This window comes from Rhinopithecus roxellana, chromosome 6 (assembly GCF_007565055.1).
Source record: "Rhinopithecus roxellana isolate Shanxi Qingling chromosome 6, ASM756505v1, whole genome shotgun sequence".
Classification (NCBI taxonomy): Eukaryota; Metazoa; Chordata; class Mammalia; order Primates; family Cercopithecidae; genus Rhinopithecus; species Rhinopithecus roxellana.
In genome coordinates this window covers 53,550,963-53,563,551 of record NC_044554.1, presented here as the reverse complement: position 1 = coordinate 53,563,551, position 12,589 = coordinate 53,550,963, and positions in this window count along the sequence as shown.

Below are 12,589 nucleotides of genomic sequence, written 5' to 3'. Positions count from 1 at the left end.
CACCATGCCTGACTAATTTTTATATTTTTAGTAGAGATAGGATTTTGCCATGTTGGCCAGGCCGGTCTCAAACTCCTGACTTCAGGTGATCTTCCTGCCTCGGCCTCCCAAAGTGCTGGGATCATAGGCATGAGCCACTGTGCCCGGCCCTAGGAAAGACCTTTTAAGAAGCTTGACTGGGTGGTAGCATTTGGTGCTGTCCTAGAGGATTAACTAGTGTTGTATGCATCTTCCTCACAGCCCTGCCAGGTCAGAATGATCAGCCCAGATCATCGGCTACAGGACTTGCCCCGTAGTACACAGTTGGGAGGTGGCAAAGCCAGGATTTGAACCCACACCCATCCCCACAGCACACTCGGGCAGCTGCATGTGTGGCAGGCAAGTTGCCTGCTGCGCTGGCCAGCTCTGGGGAGGAAGGGTGGGAAGTGTTTGTGTGTGCCAGTGGCTGAGAAGGGGCCACCCTGGGAAAGGAAATCTACATGCCCACGGGGAATTCTTTTTCTGGATGCCTTTATCTTCATCACACGACATTCATGTGAATTACCCATGGAGAGTGCGTGATGTGAAGAATGACTTCTGTCCTTCTCTTCCTTTAAGGTCCAGTTCCAGTCTCCCTGGAATGCCTCCCTGGCAGCAACAGCACTCATGACCACTCCCTTTGCCCAACGTCTCTGCCTCTTAAGACTGAGCCTCTTACATGACCCTGTGTCTGTGTGGCTTGTCATCTTGTGACTCTTCTCTTTATGTCAGCTGACCACTCCTGTCATCTGATGATAAGCCTCTCCACAGTGGCCCCGAGATGGCAGGGACTCCATTGTTGGTCTCTTTGTAGTACACATAGCAGATGCTCAAAAATTGCTGTGTATGATAATCAGATCGCCTGGAGTGTCATCTGTGAACTATTTGCCATGGTGGGAGGTAGCGATGGCTGGCTATTGTCCAGAGCCTCATCTTTTTGGCTTTGGTGGCATGGCATGATTTCAGAGGCACAGCCAACACGAACCCCTTGCTTATGTTAAATGAGCTCATTCATATTCCCTAAGCGAGCACATGCTGGACGGGTTGAGGGTGGGGTGGCCCAAAAGTCCAGGAGTGCTGAGGGAAAGCAGCCTTCATCTCCCGAGTGTCCTTTACATCACACACTAAGCCCAGTGACAAGGAGACGGCTGAGAGGAAGCCAGGCCCAGGAATGTTGTCATCAGTAACTGGGGTCGGCATTTGAAGGGTCCTGTGATCGCTGGGAAAATCCTGTCCATATCATATCACTGTGTTGTTCTGTGAGAGGTGACCTGGTTTTCAGAAATGCCCACTCTCTGCTGAGTGCTTGCACCAGGAGCGGGTGGAGAGGTACCTGCCTCTTTCCTCTTGGTCTGTGGCCAGCTCCAAACTGTAAGTATGGGATTCAAATTGGGAGTAACAAGAAAGCCCCTTGCCACGCCCATCAGAGATTCCCCGCTCTCTGCCAAGGCAGCCTGGAGTAGACGCACTCTACACAGTCCCAAGGCCTGCCTGGATCTGGATCTGGTTCTACCAGCAAGCAGTTGTGTAACTCTGGCTGCCATATGAAACCTCTCTGACCTTAGGCTTTCCATCTGTCTATAAAGCTGGAATAATAGTTGCCCTGCTGACTTCACAGGGCTTTGAGAATTGTAAATGTTAGTATTTCAGGAGCTAGAAATGATCTATCCCATCTCACTATCCATGAGGCCCAGGGCAGTTAAGTAACACATCCTAAGTCACACCACTCAGGCCGTGTGGCTCTCCTGTTCTGGTTTATATTCATTATTGCACGTGTCATGTTTTGTTGATTTGTTTGCTAGTCCATCATTCATGCAGAGGTGTGAGCTCCTAGAGAGCAGGGATCCAGTCTCACACTCCTGTGTGGCCCTAGCACCTGGTACATACAGAAGGTGCTCCATAAATTGTGTGTTGAATTAAACTGATCTTGTCTCCTAGTTCAAATGCTCTTTTCTTTACGCCATGCTGTCTGTGATCCTAGAAACCCATATTTCCAATTCAGCTGCCCACAAAGTAGGAAACTTGCAGATGGTTTTGAGAAAAAGATAAATGAGATGCCTAGCCACTTAGGATATCTATTAGGGTCCTGTGCTTTTGAGGACAGACTCCTTTTCAGCAGATAAATATACAACTAAGACGAAATTGGAATAGCAATACCTGGAAGAAGAGTAGCAATAAATTGGAATAACAATAACGACATTAATTAAGAGCTTATTATGGAGTAGGTGTTGTGCAAAGCATTGTGCTAGCTTCTCTACTAATGCCCAAATTTCAGAGGCTGGCCCTTCACATCTGCGGGTTCTGCATCCATGGGTTCAACCAACCATGGATTGAAACTATTTGAAAAACAAACAATAAAAGAACACAATATAGCAATTATTTGCAGTGGCTCACGCCTGTAATCCTAGCACTTTGGGAGGCCAAGACAGGTGGATCACTTGAGGTCAGGAGTTTGAGACCAGCCTGGGCAACATGGGGAAACCCTGTCTCTACTAAAAATACGAAAATTAGCTGGGCATGGTGGCACATGCCTGTAACCCCAGCTCCTTGGGAGGTCGAGGCAGGAGAGTTGCTTCAACCCGGGAGGTGGAGGCTGCAGTGAACCAAGATCGGGCCACTGCACGCCACAGAGCGAGACTCTGTCTAAAAAACAAAAACAAAAACAAAACCCACAATTATTTGCATAGCATTTACATTGTATTAGGTATTATAAGTAATTCAGAGATTATTTAAAGTGTATGAGAGGACATGCATAGGTCATATGCCATTTTATATAAGAGAATTGAGCATCCGTGAATTTTGGTATCTATGGAGGGTCCTGGAGCCAATCCCTCATGGATACAGAGGGATAACTGTATTTCTTGCTCACACCACAGACTAACGTGGGTCAATGATAGGAACCACTTGGCTCCAACTAGGAGCCATTCACATAAGATGTGCATTAAGGGATGTGATAGATATGACTGCCCTGCACTAGTATTTGTCACTTTTCTTTGTCTCCAGGCAGATGGAAGGACTATATTTCCTGGCCTCTTGAAGTTAAGGGTCCATGTGACTTGCTTTTACCAAGGAAAACTGACACATGCCATTTTTAGGTGCAAGCATTTAAGAACCAATGTCTGCTTCATATTTTCCCTTCCCATTGTAGTGATTGATTTGGAGGTTCCATAATACGGAAGCATCCTGGGATGCTAAGCCAATATGTGGCAGACAGGTTTCCTGGAGAGTTGCTTGGACTGGTTTTTTAGTTTGTTTGTTTTGAGGTGGAATCTCGCTTTGTTACCCAGCGAGCTCAGCTCACTGCAACCTCTGCCTCCTGGTTCAAGCGATTCTCCTGCCTCAGCTTCTTCCCCAGTAGGTGGGATTACGGGCAGCTGCCACCATGTCCGACTAATTTTTGTATTTTTAGTAGCGACGGGATGTCACCATGTTGGTCAGGCTGATTTTGAACTCTTGGCCTCCGGTGATCTGCCCAACTTGACCTCTGAGAGTGCTGGGATTATAGGCGTGAGCCACCGCTCCTGACTGGCTTAGACTGTTTAAGTGAGAAATAAAGGCTCTGAGATTTTGAGTTTGTTGCTATGGTATTATCTTAACCTATGTTAGACAAGGGCCAGATCTGGAGGTGGCACACAAAACTTCTGCCTACATTTATTGGCCAGACTGGTCATGGAAGGCTGAGAAATAGAGTCTAGTGTATGCTGTGTGGAGTGAAATTCTTGACTTTGTGAGGGTATGTCTTTCATCAATTTTGAAAAATTCTCCACCTTTATCTCTTTAAACATTTTTTTCTGCTATACTCGTCTGTTTCTTCTCTCCTTCCAAGATTCCAGTTAGGGCTGTTATATACGTGTGTGTATGCATATGTGTGTGTGTGTGTATATATATATATATATATATATATGTATTTTTTTTCCTTTTTTTTTTTTTTTTTTTAGAGACAGGATATCACTCTGTCACCCAGGCTGGAGTACAGCTGTGTGATCATAGCTCACTGCAACCTTGACCTCCCAGGCTCAAGTGATTCTCCTGCCTCAGCCTCCCAAGTATCTGGGACTAGAGGCATGTACCACCATGCCCTGCTAATTTTTAATTTACTGTAGAACACACTCTCCCTACATTGTCCAGGCTGGTCTTGAACTCCTGGGCTCAAGCAATTTTTCTGCCTCGGCCTCCCAAAGTTCTGGGATTATAGGTGTGAGCCACCATGCCTAGCCAGTTTGAGTATCTTCTACTGACAAATCTTTGAGTTAAGTGGTACTTTCTTCTGCTGTGTCTAGTTTGTTGTAGATTTTTCAATAGATACAAATTTTTCAAAGTACATTTTAGATCATGTACTTTTCAATTCTTCAGTTTCCTCTTGGTTCTTTTACAATTTCCATTTCTCTGCTCAATTATCTATCCTTTCATTAACCAAATATATTTTTTCTTTTTCTTTAACATATTCATAATAGTTATTTTATTTTATTTTTAATGCTCCTGCAGAGATATAATGGTTATTTTAAAGCCTTTGCCTGCTGATACCTGTGGGTCTGTTTCTACTGATTATTTCTTCCACTGCTTATATTGATTATTTATTTTCCTGCTTCTTCCTATGTCTTATAATACTTATTTTTTGAGGTGTAGTTACATACATGGAAATGCATAGATCTTATGTACACTTTAATGAGTTTTGACAATTGCATACACTCATAAAGCCCACATTCTTATCAATTTTCAGGACATTTCCATCATTCCAGAAAGCTTGCTCATGTTCCTTCCAGGTCAGTCCCCACTCCTTAAGGCAACCACTGTTACAATATCTTTCACTATAGATTAGTTTTGACTGGACTCACACAATATGTGCTCTTGAGTGTTTCTCTTTGTTCAGTCAGTATAATATTTTTGACATTCATGCATATTGTTGCATATATTAGTAGTGCATTCTACTTTTTTAGTTGTATTCCACTGTATGGATATATTATTTCTTTAATCTTTTCTCCTTTGATGTCACTTGGGTCGTTTCCAATTTTTAGCTATCATGAATGATATGGTTTGGCTCTATGTCCCCACCTGAAGTTCATCTTGTAGCTCCCATAATTCCCACATGTTGTGGGAGGGACCTGGTGGGAGATGACTGAATCATGGGGGCAGGTCTTTCCTGTGCTGTTCTCATGATGGTGAATGGGTCTCACAAGATCCAATGGTTTTAAAAATGGGAGTTTCTCTGCACAAGCTCTCTCTTTGCCTGCTGCCATCCGTGTAAGACATGACTTGCTCCTCCTTGCCAGCTGCCTTGATTGTGAGGCCTCCCCAGCCACGTGGAACTGTGAGTCCAATAAACCTCTTTCTTTTGCAAATTGCCCAGTCTCAGGTATGTGTATTTATCAGCAGTGTGAAAATGGACTAATTCAGTAAATTGGTACTGGTAGAGTGGGGTGTTGCTGAAAAGATACCCAAAAACGTGGAAGTGACTTTGGAACTGGGTAACAGGCAGAGGTTGGAACAGTTTGGAGGCTCAGAAGAAGAGAGGAAAATGTGGAAAAGTCTGGAACTTCCTAGAGACTTGTTGAATGGCTTTGACCAAAATGCTGATAGTGATATGGACAATAAAATCCAGGCTGAGGTGGTCTCAGATGGAGATGAGGAACTTGTTGAAACTGGAGCAAAGGTGACTCTTGTTATGTTTTAGCAAAGAGACCAGTGGCATTTTGCCCTGCCCTAGCGATTTGTGGAACTTTGAATTTGAGAGAGATGATTTAGGGTATCTGGCAGAAGAAATTTCTAAGGAGCAAAGCATTCAAGAGGTTACTTGGATGCTGTTAAAGGCATTCCATTTTACAAGGGAAGCAGAGCATAAAAGTTTGGAAAATTTGCAGCCTGACAATGTGATAGAAAAGAAAAACTCATTTTCTGGGGAGAAATTCAAGTTGACTGCAGAAATTTGCATAAGTAAGAAGGAGCAGAATGTTGATCCTCAAGACAATGGGGAAAATGTCTCTAGGGCATGTCAGAGGTCTTCAGGCACCCCCTCCCATCACAGACCCAGAGGCCTAGGAGAAAATGATTTCATGGGCCCAGGGTCCCTGTGCTGTGTGCAGCCTAAGGACTTGTTGGCCTACATCCCAGCTGCTCTAGCTGTGGCTGAGAGGGGTCAATGTAGAGCTTGGGTCGTGGCTTCAGAGGGTGCAACCCCAAAGCCTTGGCAGCTTCCATGTGGTGTTAGCCTGGGAGTGCACAGAAGTCAAGAATAGGGGTTTGGGAACCTCCTTCTAGATTTTGGAAGATGTATGGAAACGCCTGGATGCCCAGGCAGAAGTTTGCTGCTGTGGGGGAAGGCAGAGCTCATGGAGAACTTCTGCTAGGGCAGTGTGGAAGAGAAATGTGGGGTCAGAACCTCCACACAGAGTCCCTACTGGGGCACCACCTAGTGGAGCTTTGCGAAGAGGGCCACCGTCTTCCAGACCACAGAATGGTAGATCCACCGACAGCTTGCACTGCTTGCCTGGAAAAGCCACAGATAATCAATGCCAGCCTGTGAAAGCAGCCAGGAGGGAGGCCACACCCTGCAAAGCCACAGGGGCAGAGCTGCCCAAGACCATGGGAACCCACCTTTTGCATAAGCATGACCTGGAGTCAAAGGAGATCATTTTGGAGCTTTAAGATTTGCCTTGCTGGATTTTGGACTTGGCTGGGGCCTGTAGCCCCTTTGTTTTGGCCAATTTCTCCCATTTTGAATGGCTGTATTTACCTGATGCCTGTTACCCCATTGTATCTAGGAAGTAACTAGCTTGCTTTTGATTTTACAGGCTCATAGACAGAAGGGATTTGCATTGTCTTGGATGAGACTTTGGAATGTGGACTTTTGAATTAATGCTGAAATGAGTTGAGACTTTGGGAGGACAGTTGGGAAGGCATGATTGGTTTTGAAATGTGAAGATATGAGATTTGGGAGGGGCCAGGAGTGGAATGATATGGTTTGGCTCTGTGTCCCCACCCAAATCTCATCTTTTAGCTCCCATAATTCTCATGTGTTGTGAGAGGGACCTGGTGGGAGATGATTGAATCATGGGGGCATGTCTTTCCCATGCTGTTCTCGTGATAGTAAATGGGTCTCATGATATCTGATGGTTTTAAAAACAGGAGTTTCTCTGCACAAGCTGTCTGTGCCTGCTGCTATCCATGTAAGATGTGACTTGCTCCTCCTTGCCTTCTGCCATGATTGTGAGGCCTCCCCAGCCATGTGGAACTGTGAGTCTCACAAACCTCTTTCTTTTGTAAATTGCCCAGTCTCAGGTATGTGTTTATCAGCAGCATGAAAACAGACTAATAAAGTGTAAAAGAAAAATCTGTTATGAACATTCTTTTAGAAGTGTATTTATGTATGTATGTGTTCATTTCTCTTGAATAAATGCCTAGAAGTAGAATTGCTGGGTCATAGGGTGTTCATAGGAACTTTATAGGAAGTTGTTAGATCAATTTCCGAAGTGGCTGTTCCATTTTACACTCCCATCAGCAAAGAATCAGAGTTTCATTTGCTCCAAATACTGTTGTTGGCTCCACAGGTATGTAGAGATGTCTCGTTATTCTTTTAATTTAATTTTTTCTGATGAATAGCACTGTTGAGTACTTTTCTATTTGCTTATTGGCCATTTGTCTATCTTCCATTGTGAAGGGAAAGTTCAGAAATTTCACTCATTTTTAAAAATTGGGTTGTTTGTCTTTTTATTCTTGATTCATAGGAGCTGTGAACTTATGCAATATTCTGGATACATTTATTTCCAAGGTATATGTATGTGAACATTTTCTCCCAGTCCACAACTTATCTATTCATTTTTTAAATGATGATGTTTGATGAACAGAAGAGTTTAATTTTGATACACTCAATTTTGTTAGTTTTTTCTTTTGCACATCTTGCTTTTTTATGTCCTAAGAAATCTTTGCCTATCCAAGATTGTGGATACTTTTCTGCTATATATTCTAGAAGCTCAATAGTTTTAAGTTCTGCACTTAGGTTGATGATCTATCTTGAATTGGTCATTGTATATGTTGTGAGGTATAGATCAAAGTTCCTTTTTTCCCCATATAGACAGCCAGTTTTTCCATATAGATAGCCGTTTGTTGAAGAAACTTTCTATTTCCCATTGAAATGCTTTGGTGCGTTAGTTGAAATGAATTGACCCTGTAAGTGTGGATTTATTTTCTTTCTTTCTTTCTTTCTTTCTTTCTTTCTTTCTTTCTTTCTTTCTTTCTTTCTTTCTTTCTTTCTTTCTTTCTTTCTTTCTTTCTTTCTTTCTTTCTTTCTTTCTTTCTTTCTTTCTTTCTTTTTTTGAGACAGGGTCTGGCTCTTCGCTCACGTTAGAGTGCAGTGGCATGATCTCCACTCACTGCAACTTCCGCCTCCCAGGTTCAAGTGATTCTTGTGCCTCAGCCTCCTGGGTAGCTGGACTTACAGGCATGTGCCGCCATGCCCAGCTAATTTTTTGTGTTTTTGGTAGACGTAGGATCTCACTTTGTTGCCCAGACTTGTCTTGAACTGCTGAGCTCAAGCGATCTGCCTTCCTCAGCCTGGATTCACTTTCATACTCTCTGTTTTGTTTCATTCATTTGTTTATTTATCTTTACAACAATATTATACTTCACTCCTTTTCAAAATTGTTTTGACTCTTCTTTGGGTTCTTTAATTTTTCACATACAGTTTTGTAATCAGTTTGTCAATTCTAAAAACGAAAGTCTGCTAGGATTTTGATTGAGATTGCATTGAATCTATAAATCAGTTTAGAGAGGTAATTTTAACAATGAGTATTTCAATCAATGAACGAGGTGGCTCTCTGGATTCATTTACAATTTTAAAAATTTTCTCTTAGCAATGTGTTACAAGTTTTAAGGATAAGCTTTTACATATATTTTGTTAAATTTATCCTTAAATATTTTTTATTTTTGTTGCTATTACAGATGGTATTGTTTTTAAAATTTAATATTCCAATTGTTGGTTGCTAGGATAAAGAAATGCAATTGATTTTTGTACACTGACCTTTTATCCTGTAATTTTGCCAGATTGACTTGCTAGCTCTAGTAGGTTTTTATGTAGATTGGTTAGGATTTTGTATGCAATCATGTTTTCTCTGAATAAAGACAGTTTTACTTCTCCCTTTTCAATATTTTTGTTATATGGTGTTTCATATTATACAATCTTGTGTTTTGTTGTATTTTTTTTTAACTTCTATAAAAAATGTTGAATAGAAGTAATGAGGTTGGGCGTGGTGGCTCACACCCAGCACTTTGGGAGGCCAAGGCAGGCGGATCACGAGGTCAGGAGATCAAGACCATCCTGGCCAACATGGTGAAACCCTGTCTCCACTAAAAATCCAAAAAATTAACTGAGTGTGGTGGTGCGTGCCTGTAATCCCAGCTACTCAGGAGGCTGAGGCAGGAGAATCATTTGAACCTGGGAGGCAGAGATTGCAGTGAGCCGAGATCACACCACTGTACTCCAGCCTGGTGACAGAGCAAGACTTCATCTCAAAAAAAAAAAAAAAAACAAAAAACAAAACAAACAAACAAAAAAAACCAAACCAAACGAACAAACAAAAAAGAAATAGAATATACATGAGGACATAAAAGTGGACGTCAAGTGGTCCTTTTCAAGGTTACCTGTAATCTAGCATTGCTTTAGAAGTGGCAGCAAATGAGGAGTGACCCTGTAGAAGAGACCATAGACCTAGAGATCTCTGTACATGGACAACAAGCATTTACAAAATGGAATTGATGGTCTCACAACACTGCATGAAATGTCTAGTTTCTAGCTATCAGTTTCTTCCGTATAGAATGAGGGTTGGGGCTGATGCTGAACAGTGGATGTTTTTCATCTTCAAGTAGTGCAAGACAGTGTATGGGAAGTCATGAAGGAAATAAATTTCCTAAGAGGAAGTTTGTGTGGTCCAAGTTGAATATAAAATGTGTGAGGTGGGTGAAAGAAAGGGTCCCAGATTCCTTTTGCTTTTGAGACAGAGTCTTGCTTTGTTGCCCAAGGCTGGAGTGCAATGGCGTGATCTGGGCTCACTGCAACATCTGTCTCCTGGGTTCAAGTAACTGAGATTACAGGCGTGAGTTACCGCGCGTGGCACAGATTCCTTCTTTAAAGCTGAATGCTGGCAAAAAGGAAGGACTGAAAATGAAAGTTAAGAGACATGAGGATATCCAACCCTAATAGTGTTTCATCTACACTTTGCTCTTAATGTATGCTCTGCTTTTATACTTAATATTTGCTTCAAGTTATCTATTTTAGTAAATGGTTAGAAAACGTTTATAAGCTAGACTGTCATAAAAAACTTTACACTTGTTTGGAACGGGCTAGGGCATAGCTGTTGAAACCCAGCCATGTGCCCTAAAAGCAAGTTTGCAGTGCAGGAGCATCCCGTCTAGAGCCAAAGCCGCAGCAGGGACCACCACAACCTGGCTGCCAAATGAGGGCGCCATTTACTTGTTTACTTGGTCTTTCTCTAGGGGCCGCCTTGGCAAGTAAGCAGCTTATCAATTTTATTACCCCAATATTAAATATGCTTCAGGGAAATATTGACAACAGTAAGTTTATCTTTTCATTTTAGACTTTATACAACTTTGTGGTGCACGGATGTGAGCTCCTTGGATACAGCTACACTGCCTTCCCCTTTGACCCACTCGTATCTCTTTTTTGTTTTTGTTTTTTTTTTGAGACGGAGTCTGGCACGATCTTGGCTCACTGCAATATCCACCTCTTGGGTTCAAGCCATTCTCCTGCCTCCCGAGTAGCTGGGATTATAGGAATGCGCCACCACACCTGGCTAATTTTTGTATTTTCAGTACAGACAGGGTTTCACCATGTTGGCCAGGCTGGGCTTGAATTCCTGACCTCAGGTGATCCCCCCAACCCTGCGCCGGCCTGGCCCACTCATACCTCACTGGTGTGCAGAATCTGCTTCCCTTTCCGTTTCCACATGATGTGATTCCTCTCAGTGCATTTGTCGTAAAAATGACAAAATGCATGATGGAAGAATTCTGAAGCTTTGTCCAAATGTGTTGCGTGGATTTTACGTAGTTTACGTTTTAGTTGAGTTGAATTTAATCTGAGTTGAAGTGTGGGCCACATTCAGGGTTTTGTTTGTATTACTGGAGTTCTGGGAGATGCTGAATTTGGAGAGTGGAAAGGTGGGTTGGGGGCTGGATGAAGGTGGGCTGAGGGGTTTGTTCATTCACCTGAAGATGCCTTGACCACACACTCTGTGCCTGGCATTGTAATAGATGCCCCGGAAGCAGATGAAAGACAGATCTTTACCTGAAAGAATGTTAGGGTTTTGTGGGGAAGGAAAATAAGGGAAACAATGTTGACAGTGTGGTCTAACGAGAACAATGTACAAGGCGCTGGGAACCGAGACCGGGGCTGCCTGCCTCAGTCAGGAGCGTTAGGGCAAGCTCCCTAGAGAGGGGACTCAGGCTGCTTCTTGAAGGACATTTGGGAGCACGGCTGAAGGTCTGAAAGAGGGAGGAGACGTTTGAAGGAGAAAGAGTCCTGGGGAGACAGGAAAGGACGGGGGAAGCACAGGGCCTTTCTCCCCTGTGGCTGAAGGGATCCGAGGCAGCAAGGCAGATGCCGCTGGGACTGGAGGAGGGGGATGAGAGCACTCTGTCCAGCAGCCTGAACCTCTTTGGGTTGCCTGGGGCGTAGAGGTCTCATGAGAGTGGGGCTCAGGGCCTGGAGAGATTGGTGTTTCCCATTAGCCACAGAATTTGCTGCTGGAACAGAAGGCCTAGCGAGGCTGGAGGTCATTCGTTTTCAGGGCTTGGTGGTCCTCCCCAGTAGCCCTAGGAGCAGAGGTGGAGGGCAGAATCACTGAGCCATTGTGAGGGGGTGTGGCAGAGGCAAAAGGCAGTGAGTTGAGGGTGTAGGGGAGAAGGTGGGTGGAACGAAGGGCTGTGGAGTTTAGCCTGGTCAACCTAGAGGCACAGAAGACTGAGGGCTTGGAACCCAGAGCTCCCCAGACTTGAAAATCCTGGAAATGGAAGCCAGGATGAGTGCTGGGTAGAGAAACAGGGCCCCTTGTGCATTGCTGGTGGGAATGTGAAATGGTACAGCTGCTATGGGGAACAGAATGATGGGACCTCAAAGAGTTAATCTTAAAATTGCTGTACGATCCAGCAATTCCCTTGTGGGTACACTCCCAGAACAACAGAAAGCAGGGATTTGAACAGATCTTTTGCACACCAATGTTCACAGCAGCATTTGCACAACAGCCAAAAGGTGGAAGCAACTCAAATGTCCATCAACAGATAAATGGATCAGCCAAATGTGATCTCTCCATACAATGGAATATTATTCGGCCATGAAAAGGAATGGAATTCTGATGTATGCCATAACATGAATGAACCTTAAAAACATTATGCTAAGTGAGATAAGCCAGACACAAAAGGACAAATATATGATTCTACTTACATGAAATATCTAGAATAGGCAAACTCATGGAGACAGAGTAGAAGGATGGTTGCTAGGGGCTGGGTGGAGGGAGAAATGGGGAGTTGCTAATGGGACCAGAACTTGTGTTTGGGATGATGAAAA